Raw genomic sequence first — 12490 nt, 5'->3', positions numbered from 1 at the left:
CTCCTCCTCACTCACCACATTCAAAACATCACTAAAGACCCACCTGTTCAACACTGCATTCAACATTCAACCCACAGCATTTAACCCCTGACTATCTCTTCTCCTTCTCCCTCCTTTTGCTTTAAATATTTCCCTATTGATTCTTGTCTTTTTGCAATTGTTGTTTTCATGTATTGTTATGCATTATGTTTTCCACTCTGTCAAAGCGCCTTTGGGCTTCTGGAAAAGCGCTATACAAAATAAATGAATTATTATGATTATTATTATAGTATGTGTAAGTATAGGCCATTTCCCCTATTAATATCTGCGTTGTGTAAAGACATGAGATTAGGTCCCGTTCATTTTGCGTCCACCCTCCAATTCCACCTCGATGGGCGGAATCTATCCCGCGCCCCATTTGGCTGCCCGCTCAGTTTGTTAAGCATTGGCTGCTCGACCCAGTTTGTTCAGCATTGGCTGCCCACCAGTCGAGTAAGACGAGGTAGGCCTAAAAAGGGTGGGGCCGGTGTTGAGGTTGGGGGCGGAGTCGAGGTCGAGCGTCAGAGGCGATGACGGTAAGAGCCATCAGCCAATCAGGGCTCTAGCGGCATGGCGTGAGAGGGCGTGGAGAGGCGCGTCTGGTGAGTTCGGGAAGGTTCGCGGGGCGTGCCAATACAAGTCGCTGCACAAAGCCCTCGAAAGGACTTGCTACCAGAGGACTTGTCGGCAGGAGAATTTACGAGCAGGACTTACAAGCAGGACTTTGAGGGAGAAGGACATGGGAGAGAGAACTTTGTGGCGATGGCGCTTTGAGGCTTTGAACTGTAACGCGCCATATCATGTACACGCCAGAGGGGAAGAAGAAGAGGCGTTGGCGGTACAGTACACGACTGCAGCCAGACGCGCCGGTGGCGAATAGCGCTTACCTCAGCCACGCGAGTAGACGCGGATAAACCTGCGAGTGATTAACCGCCAGCCGCACCAGAGCCCACCCCCTACGGTCCGCCCCGTGATTACTCGCTCCATACAAGACGACACGCGGAGAGCTCCTGCCTTCTCCTCCTTCCATCGGCACGGGACGAGCCGGAGACCGGAGGGAGCTGCATGGGAGCCATCCCTGGACGCGGTGAACATCAACCTGCTCATCGGCAAGCCCCGTGTGAGTTTGTGTGTGTGAGACGGGCCCGTTTGTCCTGGGTAGTAAGTAAGACTGTATAAGGCTGCACTGTGTCCCCTTTTTCTTGAACCATTGTATACAACAACAACAACAACAACAACAACAGGCATTTTAAGGCCATTTTCCCTGTAAGAGCAGGGGTTAGCCTTGCGGTCCCCATGACAATGTTCTCCATTTTGCCCTATTTTCTGCATCTCCCCTTGTTAACCCCCTTGCCCGCATTTCTTCTTTGACCATCTTTAGCCAAGTCTTTCTCGTTCTTCCCCGTCCTCTACTTCCTTCTACATTCATTTCCATCACTCTTTTCAACCAGTCACTTTCATCCTTCCTCAACACATGACCAAACCATCTCAACCTGTTTCTCTTCACAGCATCCATCACAGGTTCTATTCACATCATCTTTTGCAATTCATCATTTGTCTTCCTCTCTCTCAACGATACTCCACACATCCACCGAACCATTCGTGTTTCCACCCTTTCCAGCCTTCGTTGCTGCTCTACGTTCATTACCCATGTCTCACTCCCATAAATCATAACACTTCTCACACATGCAGCATACACCTTTCCCTTCAGCTTCAATGACACTCCCCTCCTCCTCGTCAGCACGCCACTCAGTTCCCGAAACTTCTTCCATGCACATCTCACTCGAGCAACTGTTGCCGAGTCTGATCCACCTTCTCCATTCAGCATGTCTCTAAGGTAACAAAATGTTTTCACACCTTCCAGCTTCACGCCATCTCCAAGATCCAACTCAACATTTCCTCCATCTGCAGCTCCCTCTGTGCACACCTTACACTTGAATGTAGCTGCCACACTGGTTAATGACCCTCTCAAACCACTACATTTTTGATGAACCCACTCAGCGCACATTGTACATTGAATGGGATTCACTCCGACACCCTTCCTGCACACAGCACATGGCCACTTCCCAGTTTTTTTCCACCTCACCACATGCTTTACCACTTGCCATCACCTTCGTTTTTCCGATATTCACTTTCAGACCTTTTGTCTCCATACATTCCTTCCACTTGTTCATCTTCTCCTTCAGTCCATCCATACTTTCTGCAATCAACACCAGATCATCTGCATACAACAACTCCCACGGTAAACCCTCCTTTACGTTCTGAGCCAGCACCTCCATCACAGCTACAAATAGTAGTGGACTTAGTACAGACCCCTGATGCACTCCCACCTTCACCTCAAACTCACCACTGTTCCCGTCCTTCGTCCTTACAGCTGTGCGCACTCTTTTGTACATTGCCATCACTGCTCTGATCAACCATTCCTCCACTCCTAACTTCCTCAATGCCCATGTCACTACTTTGGTTTTTTTTGTATATACTGAATCGAGGCTCGTGAAAGAGCTGACAACCGCGAGGGAAAGACAGCACAGGGGGACCACGAGGGAAAGACAGCACAGGGGGACCACGAGGGAAAGACAGCACAGGGGGACCACGAGGGAAAGACAGCACAGGGGGACCACGAGGGAAAGACAGCACAGGGGGACCACGAGGGAAAGACAGCACAGGGGGACCACGACGGAAAGACAGCACAGGGGGACCACGAGGGAAAAACAGCACAGGGGGACCACGAGGGAAAGACAGCACAGGGGGACCACGAGGGAAAGACAGCACAGGGGGACCACGAGGGAAAGACAGTACAGGGGGACCACGAGGGAAAGACAGCACAGGGGGACCGCGAGGGAAAGACAGTACAGGGGGACCACGAGGGAAAGACAGTACAGGGGGACCACGAGGGAAAGACAGTACAGGGGGACCGCGAGGGAAAGACAGTACAGGGGGACCGCGAGGGAAAGACAGTACAGGGGGACCGCGAGGGAAAGACAGTACAGGGGGACCGCGAGGGAAAGACAGTACAGGGGGACCGCGAGGGAAAGACAGTACAGGGGGACCGCGAGGGAAAGACAGCACACGGGGACCACGAGGGAAAGACAGCACAGGGGGACCACGAGGGAAAGACAGCACAGGGGGACCACGAGGGAAAGACAGTACAGGGGGACCACGAGGGAAAGACAGCACAGGGGGACCGCGAGGGAAAGACAGTACAGGGGGACCACGAGGGAAAGACAGTACAGGGGGACCACGAGGGAAAGACAGTACAGGGGGACCGCGAGGGAAAGACAGTACAGGGGGACCACGAGGGAAAGACAGCACAGGGGGACCGCGAGGGAAAGACAGTACAGGGGGACCACGAGGGAAAGACAGCACACGGGGACCACGAGGGAAAGACAGCACACAGGGACCACGAGGGAAAGACAGCACCTTTGCAATACTGCACGTGGAACCCTATCGAATGCTTTCTCCAGATCAACAAACCCAAGAAACAACTTCTTCCTCTTCTCCATATACTTCGCCTGCAACTGCCTCACAATAAAGAGCGCGCCTGTCATTCCTCTTCCTGGCATAAATCCAAACTGCATTTCGTCAATCTTCACGTTCTTCCTTATCCTCCTCTCCAAACACCCTTTCCAATACCTTCATTTCATGCTCCAATAACTTTATCCCTCGATACGAGCCACAGTCCAGAGGGTCACCTTTCCCCTTGTATAGAGGGACGAGGGTACTCAGTTCCCAATCCACTGGAATGCGGCCTTCTTTCACCACCAGATTACAGATCTCTGTCATTCTCTTCACACCCCAATTTCCGCTGCCTTCAACATATCTCCCACAACTCCCGTCGGCCCTCCTGCTTTTCTACTCTTCATTGCTTTTATCGCTTCCTCAACTTCCTTCTCGGTTATCTTCTCTGCCGGTCCTAAAACTGGGTTACTCTCTATGTTGCCATCCCATTCATTCTCTGCATTCAACAGTATTTCCATATGTCTCTTCCATCTTCCTTTAATTCCATCTGGGTCCACAACGATTTGTCCCACTTCATCCTTCAAGCAACTCACCCCCATCACATCAAACCTCTCTTTCGCTATCTGCTTTGCAATCCTGAATACTGCTCTTGAACCATTGTATAGTGTAAATAAATCTTGTTCTTCCTTTCTCCAATTCGATCGCCTTTGTGATTTTGCCATTGACTAAGCGTGGCACGAATAAGACCGCTGGAACCGGGTTCACCATCTAAACGGCACGGATCGGGTGTACGCACCGCTCGGCATCTCAACACACGTGGTTCGTGCGGGGCTTATTTCCTCGCTTCCAGGGCAGCGCGAGTACTTAGGTAATAGCGAATTTGGTCCTAATACCCTATTTCGCGCTGTCCGGAGGGACGTCATAGGTCCCTGGTCCCACCAGGCCAGTCAAAGACAAGGGGACTAATCCCCCCTTGGTAAGGGGAGAAGGCCGGCGGCGGATCCGTAACAATATATATATATATATATATATATATATATATATATATATATATATATATATATATATATATATATATTGTTACGGAACCCGACGTCGGCCTCGGTTCCCGTTATCGAGGGGGGATTAAGCCCCTCGTCTGTTACTGACCGACGTGGTCCCGGGGGTATGACGCCACGCCCGGTCGGCGCTGGGTAGGGTTTTAGGCCCACAAGTCCTATGACCTAAATACCAGCGCTTCCCGGTACGCGAAGGAACACCCCCCGCTCACGGCCGCAGCGTAATGGATGTTGCGCCGAGCGAAGCGAACTGCGGCGTGAGCCGTTTACCAAGACTAGACCCGATTCCTTAAACGTTGGCCAAATCGTGCCACCGGTATTCAATTGGGAAATCACCAAAACGACAAGGATGTGAAGAAGAGGAAGACGAAGGCAAAAGGGTTGGAAAATGCTACTATATTTATTACTATTATTTACAGGACCAAAATAACCAAGGAAGAAGGAAAGATAATAAAATAAAGACAGAAGGAATCAAGGAGACACAGTGCAACGCTAGCTTACCTACAGTCTTAATTAATACCCCAGGACAAGACAAAGACAGACTACAAGCACACTTACACGGGGGATGATGACAGTAACGGCAGGTGGTGTATGGCTGGAGGGAGAGGAAGGCACGGAGCTGGCTGGAGCTTGACCCCGCACGGGACGTCGGGCTGGACCTCGACGGCCACCAATGCCACCGCAATCTGGAGCTGCCTGGTGGAGCCAACGCTGCCTGGTGGAGTCAAAGCTGCGTGGTACTGCTCTTACTTGCTCTCAGGACTCTCTCTCAATGCTTGCTCTCAGGACTCTCTCTCAATGCTTGCTCTCAGGGCTCCTCTCTTACGCGTCTCCCGTCTCTCTCTGAAGCTCGTCTCGACTCATTTCAGGTCGTCTTAGGTGGGGGCCTCGTGGTGCGGGTTATATATGCCCCTCCCTCTAACCTTTTTGAACCTCCCCGATCGTTCTTTCTCCGCCCGCTCAAGCCAAACCCCTTTGGCTGGGTTGGTTGGGCGGGGCCGACTCACTCCTCCTTTCTATGACGAGGTGGAGACACGCCTTTCTTCTCCGAGCCGGAGCACATGGCAATGGCTGCGAATGCAGTTGGCAATCGAGGCTTTGGGAATGGGGCTTTGGGAATAAAAGGGGATCTACCTTATTTCATTTGGTGCAATGGAGAATGTCAACTAGTGGGAACAGAGCCTTAACCTACATAGAATAAGGAGATAACTGTAAAAGAAGGATATATGATTGGCTACGTGTGGTATATGAAACAACTAGGAGGACGCCCTTTGACCTTTTACACTTGGAGGTATTTACAACAATAAAAAAACACAATTCTCATTTCCACAACAATATATATATATATATATATATATATATATTGTTGCGGATATGGGATTTGGCCTCCATCCATATCCGCTTGTAAATATTCCCCTATTTCCCCAATACTCCCCAACTATCCCCAATCCCCCATTCCCTAGTCCCATTGTCTGTAAACAACACTCTGTAGCCCCGACCTTCCCCTTTTTCCCCCATTAAATGTCGTACCCAGGTTCACCGCATCTCACGTAGACAACTATAGGACATCTTGCTAGTTATTCTCAGTCTATGTCAGTTAAGGACTCGTTTCCATTAATTCTGACTCTTCGTTGCACCAGAATGTGATTGTATGGCACCAGTAGTAAGTTTAGGACCTCCCAATACCTCCCCGCATCTCTTCCTCATGAAACAACAACACCAACAACAACAACAGCGGCGCGGGGAGTGCGCGTCCTCACTCCGGCTTGGTTAGCCGCCATTGACCATATGCTCCGACGGGGTTACCACTCAGGGGCTGACTGTCAGCTCCTCGTCAAGGGCGGAGCCCGGTAACCCCCCGCACCCAATAAGAAGCGGCGGACCGATTCCATCTGGGGCGGAGCTAACGAGCCGAGGGCGTGTCACTCCCCGCTGGACATGCGCAGGAAGACGGAGGTGACGTCAGATGCGCCTCAGCTACGAAGAAGAAAGGACGCCACCTCCTAGCGCTGAGAGATACCTCCCGCCTCTCTGGACCGGACCGGGTCGATTCTGCCCCTGAGCCAAGGTGCACCTTGAGCCATCGACTACCTGCCCTTCCTTGCCATCAATCCCTGTGTGAGTCAGTCTTGTCCCGTTTGTCTGTGGTCTGTCGGGACTAAGATAAGACCGTGTCTAAGTGCCCATCTTTCTGTGCTGTACCTCTGTGCCGTGTAATCTAAACGTTCTGCATAACCCATATTATATCCTCCTCCGGAGGTCTTGAGAACTGTACCCCTGGTGTCGTGTCATTTAACCCAGCCGTTGTGTCCATTTCCTTCATTGATTTAGCATAGCGCGATTCGGCCAACGTTCGAGTGTAATCGGGTAACTTGTGCGAACACGGCGGCCATTCCGCTCGGCCCACCATAACATCTAAGTCGTGTCCGTAACAATTGGTGTCAGGAGTGGGATCGGTCCCGGAGCGCGTTTCACGCGCTCGAAATTATAACGGCGAAATTTAATTGTGTTTTACAAAAAAAAAAAAAAACCCGAATTTTGAAAGTCGCGCTATGGCAGACCAAGACGGCTGGGTTCCGGTAGAGGAGAGTGAGGCAGGGTCGATCCAGGACCAAATTGAGGGACATGAGGAGAGCGAAGCAGTGAGGGTAGCAGGGTCGCAAAATGGCGTGGTCGCGCACGAGGTTGCGGGCGCGCAAAATGGCGCCTCGCACATAGCCACGGCGACCGCGCCCGCGACCGTAGTAGCGCCACCGGTGGATTTGAACCTTTTTCTTATGCAAATGAAGGCCCTTATGGACAAGAATAATGAAGAAATGAAAAACAGTATGGGGGCAATGAGGGACGAATTGGGGGTAATGGGAAACCAAATGGGGGTAATGGGGAACCGGATGGATGCTCAGGGTGAGCGATTGGAAGGCCAAATGGGGGTAATGAGGGACGAAGCGAGGGGTACCGGTGAGGGATTAGACAAGAAATTAGAGGGGTTAGACAATGGGATAGAAGGGGTGAAACATGGGTTAATGGGGGTGGAACATAGAATGGCTGCCCAGGAGAATCAGATAGAGGGAGTGAAAAATGGGTTAAAGGGGTTAGAAAACAGTATGGAAGGCAAATTGAGGGACATGAGGGACCAAGCGGAAAGGGAAGTTAAACAAATGGGGCAGCAGATAGAGGGGGTCAGAATGGGGGTAGAAACTAAACTGGATGCTCACAGGGAGGAAATGGAGCAGATGAGGGTGGCATCTGGGCAGGAGATGCAAGTGATGGGAGAAGAGATCAGAAGAGGTGTGAGTGAGGAGGTCGGAGGAGTGCGCGAGGAGGTGAGGCACTGTAAGGAGCACATGGAGAAGGAGGTGAGAAAGGGGACTGTAAAGTTACAAGGGGGCATAGAGGACCTGACGCAGGAAGTAGAACAACTGACAGAGGGACAAAAAGAACTAACGGACCAGGTAAAGAAGAACACAGCGGTAATAGGAGGGTTAAAAGCGACACAAAATGACCTAAAAAAATGACTTGGTAGCGACGAAGAGGGAATGTCAGATGGTACGTGAGGGACTGACAACGAGGTTGGACGAGGTGACAGAGGTAATGGAGACGAAGGACCGGCAGGTGAGGACGCACATGGAAACGGTCAAGGTAGCCTTAGAGGACGAGCTTGAGGAGACGTACCGGGAAATAAAAGAGGTGAAGCAGAAATTAGAAGAAGTGGAAGAAGGGGTGAGCGAAATTAAGAAGCGACGGAGAGGGGATAAGAAAGAGATAAAAGAGGAAATAAAAGAATTGGTCCAAAGTCTGTGTTTGGATCGTGATGATGTGCTCATTAACCGGATGAGGGATTCGCAGGTGATGGAGGAGAAGCGAAGAGGAAGAGGACCCGGTGTAAGTGGTGACCAATATGGTCGTGCGTATGATGCGCCAGGTGATTTAATGAGCTTGGGGGTCGAGATGGACCCGGGTGTTCGTGAGAGGCCGTTGGTGAAGTGTGCGACAGGTCTGGTGTGCGAAAAAGGAGGTGTGCGAGAAAGTCCGACTCTGGGGTGTGTGAGGAAAAAGTGCGTGCCAAGGAGTGAAGGTGCTGGCGAGAGTGAGTCGGTCGTAGCGCGTGTGCGAGAGAGCACATGGAAGCGCGGTGTGGTAAGTGTTACAGAGGGTGTGACGGGAGAGTGTGCGCGAGAAAGGTGTGTGACGGACAGGTGCATGGGGAAAGAGTGCGCTGTCAAAGGCAAGGAAGAATGCACGCCTGTGGTGAGTGTTACAGAGGGTGTGACGGGAGAGTGTGCGCAAGAGTGTGCGCGAGAGAGGTGTGTAACGGACGGGTGCATGAGGAAAGAGTGCGCTGTCGAGAGCAAGGGTGAGTGCGCTGTCAAGAATGGAGGTGAGAGTAGTGAGAGTGACAAGGAGCGTGAGTTGGTTGTGACAGGTGAGCGAGGATGTACACGTGGAATGGAAGGATGCACACCTGGAATGGTAGAGCGTGAGTGGGAATGCACGCTGGAATTGGTAGTGAGGCACGTGGTTGGGTGTGCGAGTGAGAGCACACCTGTGATTGTCACAGAGGAGGTGGCCGAGGAGGGGGCGCGAAGAGGTGTGTTGGTGAGGTGTGCGAGCGACGAATGTGTGCCAAAGTGTTCGGTGGTCAGGTGTGTGACCAAGGCTGTGAGTGGAATGAGTGTACCGAGGTGTGTAAGGAAAGGTATGAGGAGCATGGAAACGGCTGGATGTGTGAGCAAGGAACGGGCTGCGGGGTGTAAGCATGCAGGTGAGGCATCGAAGGTAACCGGGTTAGAGGTTAGAGCGACTTTTAGCCGAATCGGGCCCTCGGTGTGTGCCGGGCTTCGCGTGCCGCGAGAACCAGCGGGGATCCGAGCCACGGCAGGTTCGAAAGGACCGCCGTGCGCGATCCACGCTGGGCCTCGCTTTGAACGGCCGCGTCTGTGCTCCACTAGGCGGAGCGGGCAGCCCGATAGGAAGGATCGTCATGGCGACCACTTTTTGTTGAGGCATTCCGGCAGGTCGAGATCGGGACATTGGATGGCTCCACGCCGGGGTGGTGCGTGGGATCTCGGCCCGGGTAAGCCCCCGTCCCTGCAACGAGTGCCGGACGCGTCCAGCCGCTGGCACAACACAACCCGCATTCATGGCTTGGCTGTACGAAGCCGAGCTTTAGAAGGGAATTGGCGCACCGAGAGGCATTAGTAAGTAGACGGTAATGACGAGGATAGTGTTTTGGCCCCGAAATTAGAAAAACAAAATTTGATGATTGGCAAAGGATTGGCAGTAATGATTGGCAGATGATGAGTAGTGATTGGCAAATTTTTGATTTGTTGAAATTTGATGTGCAAAATTGGTAGTGAGCGATGGGCCCGGCGGGTAAGGGTGGCATCCCTGCCACCCTTCCCATGTGGGGCAAATGCGCAATAGATTATGGGGTTGATGGCAGTGAAAACTAGCCCGGGTGGGTTAGGATATTGATAGGGCCCTAGAAGATGACATTAGGTGACGATAAGATTAGTTAGTGACTGATACCTGTAGTGGGGACGCAGGTAGATTAGTGTGGATTATAATGACGAGGGAGCGCAATAGTTTAAAGGGACGACTGGGAAGCGCGAGTTTCAGAGGGGAGTAGTTAGATGAGATGATGCCGTGTGGTTGAGAATTGAACAGGTGTGATTGCACAGGTGTGCAACTGGACAGGTGTGTAGAGCAGTGGATGAGTAGTGAGTGTTGTGGATCAGCGCGAATGCGCTTGGGGAGAGAAGGGTGCAAGTGGCACCAGGTGTGAGAGCACAGGTGTGCAAGTACAGGTGTGTGGAATACATGGAGTAAGTGGTACGGAGTGGTGTGCATGGTGCGAAGGTGTGGATGGGGGAAGAGTGGACCCCTTTCACGAGTACCCGGGGCGGGTAGTGTAAGTGTTAGGTAGAGGGTATAGGTAAATTGTGGTTGGATATTGGCATTTGTGGTGCGGTTGCAGAATGGTATTGTGGCTGGGTGCATTAGTGTTGTGGAAATGGCTGGGCGTGTAGCCTGTTAGTGTGTGTAGTTGGTTGGGCACTCCACCACTGTGAAGATGTCGGCCAGGTGAGGCCGCAGGTGGGCTCTGGGAGCCGTTAGTGTCAGTGGGGCCCGAGGATCCGGAGGACGGACCCGGGTAGCCCAGTGCCAGAGAGGGCACCGAGTGGGGAGAGCGCCAGAGGGCCTTCCCCAGGTAGTTAGGTTAGGGTAAGGAGCAGGTAAGCTCGGAGGCAACTGCAGTGGTGGAGGTGTGCAGGTGGGTAGACCTGCTGGGAGAGCTACACGTCGCAGCCCAGAAATTGTGCGAGGCACCGGGAGATGAATCGGGGGAGTGAGACCCCAAATTGAGAAGCACCACAGTTTGGTCAATGGGAATTGGTTTTTAGAACCCATAGTGTAAGTTGGCCAATGGATTGGCAGGGAAAGACCCCGGGTAATGTAAAGTTGTTAAAGTCATTTAGGAAATAGTTAGGATTGATGAACCTGTCGCACCATACGCAGCCACTTACCTGAGGTGATGATGATGACTCCACACCTGTGTTTCTTTGTTCTGTGTTGCAGGAAATGAGAATTGCTGTTGGATTTGTGAGACGCATCACGACGTGGATGAGACATTGGGGTGATTCCATCTCTCCCTCCCTAGGAGGGACTGATGATGAATTGGTGATGGCAAATTTTGATGTGGAGTTGGAAATGGCAAATTTGATTGGTTAGGAGGGAGAGAAGACGAATTTGGTTTATGGGAGGAACGGGGAAGACAGTAGGGACGTTTGTTGATTTGTAAAGTAGAGGTTTATGGGTAGTGTTGTGTTTTGTGGATACAGTAAGGGGTAAGGGAGGGGCAATGTAGGTTACCTGGTGGGGGGGGGGGCGTACGGTAGGAACGTACCTGTCTCACCTGGTTCCCATGTGCCCCCAGTGTGCATCATCTTGTATTGCGTGCACTTTTGCGCCCTTACCACCTTACTCACTTGTCTTCTTCTTTTGTCTCCCACCTCCGAGGATCTGGCTTTGGGGCAGAGAGAGAGGAGAGAGAGAGGTGCTGGCTCCGCAGTTGTGGGCCTGTACTTTCGCTGCTTGCTGCCTGGATCGATACACCATATGGACCGCAATGTTTGTGGCCGCCCACCATGGACCGCAGTTCTCTTGCGGGCAAGCACCACCCGTTGATGGACCTATGGGTCAACATGGCACCTATGCCATACAGGTGAACCACTTTTAGTTGGCCCCCTGACGGCCACAATACAGAAATGGACGCGGTTGGCGCCTTTCTTTATTTTCTAAGGAAGCTAGAAGGCCAAGCATTTCAGGAAGGCAAGACCAGCGGCAGAACATCGGCCGGCTGCGACACCACCGGTGACGTCGAGCACTTTATTGGTGCACCGGATGGTGCTGACTGTATGAATAAGGGTGGTGCTTTTGGTGCTTGGATGGGGTGCTCTGCACATTATTAAAGGCCGTAGGGCCACAGAGCACTCGTGGGTTGGTGTATCGATGCTGGCATGCGTGCTCTCTCTATGCATAACATCTGCATGTGTTCCTCCAAAAACAGGTCCTGGATCGTAGTGTAAATATCAGTGTAGTCTTGTGTAAATAATGCTCCCTACCGGCTGTATGTTTAGTTTGAGGATTCTTTCCGCGATTCGGTTATCCTTTGGGTGTGTTTCTGTGAGGAGAAGGGTGCAACGTCGCAGGGGGACATATTTACTCATTTGTGAACATCTGTAAAACTGTCGCACTCAGGGTTGAGTTAATAGTAGAGGGAACTACATCTGAGTGCCACACTAACGTAGGTAAAGATTTATCGGGTCGGGACGCCCCGAGGTAGAGAAGGGTGCAATGTTGCGGATATGGGATTTGGCCTCCATCCATATCCGCTTGTAAATATTCCCCTATTTCCCCAATACTCCCCAACTATCCCCAATCCCCCATTCCCT

General features: G+C 51.9%; 1 protein-coding gene across 1 annotated transcript in view; it reads right to left on the bottom strand.

Annotated features, from left to right (window-relative positions):
• The window catches only part of SCAPER (S-phase cyclin A associated protein in the ER), a gene marked incomplete in the record, with an annotated part of 462313 nt that overhangs the window by 308851 nt on the left and 140972 nt on the right, over window positions 1–12490 (bottom strand).

The sequence above is a fragment of the Myxine glutinosa genome, chromosome 11, assembly GCF_964187855.1.
Source record: "Myxine glutinosa chromosome 11, kmMyxGlut1.1, whole genome shotgun sequence".
NCBI lineage: Eukaryota > Metazoa > Chordata > Myxini > Myxiniformes > Myxinidae > Myxine > Myxine glutinosa.
This window is presented reverse-complemented; position numbering and strand designations above follow the sequence as displayed.